The following is a 357-nucleotide window of genomic DNA, read 5'->3' as shown; positions in this document are numbered from 1 at the left end:
GCTGCTGCTGCTGCTGCTGCTGCTGCTGCTGCTGCTGCTGCTGCTGCTGCTGCTGCTGCTTCTGCTGCTGTTGCTGCTGTTGATGTTGCTGCTGCTGTTGCAGCCGCAGCAGTGGCTGCAGCCGATGCTGCTGCTGCTGCAACTCTTTCTGTTGTTGCTGCTGCTGCTATACTAGCATCAGCAGCAGCAGCAACAGCAGCAGCAGCAGCAGCAACAGCAGCAGTAGCAACAGCAGCAGCAGCAGCAACAGCATTCCCTTTGTTGAGGGTTTAGGGTTTAGGGTTTAGAGGATTGTTTCTGTTGTGTGTTTGTGTGTATGTACAGGCTGGGGGTTTGCTGACGGTAAGCAGCGCTATC

This window comes from Eimeria mitis, genomic scaffold (assembly GCF_000499745.2).
Source record: "Eimeria mitis Houghton genomic scaffold, Emh_scaff4515, whole genome shotgun sequence".
NCBI classification, from domain to species: Eukaryota; Apicomplexa; class Conoidasida; order Eucoccidiorida; family Eimeriidae; genus Eimeria; species Eimeria mitis.
Note: the sequence above shows the minus strand (reverse complement) of the source record.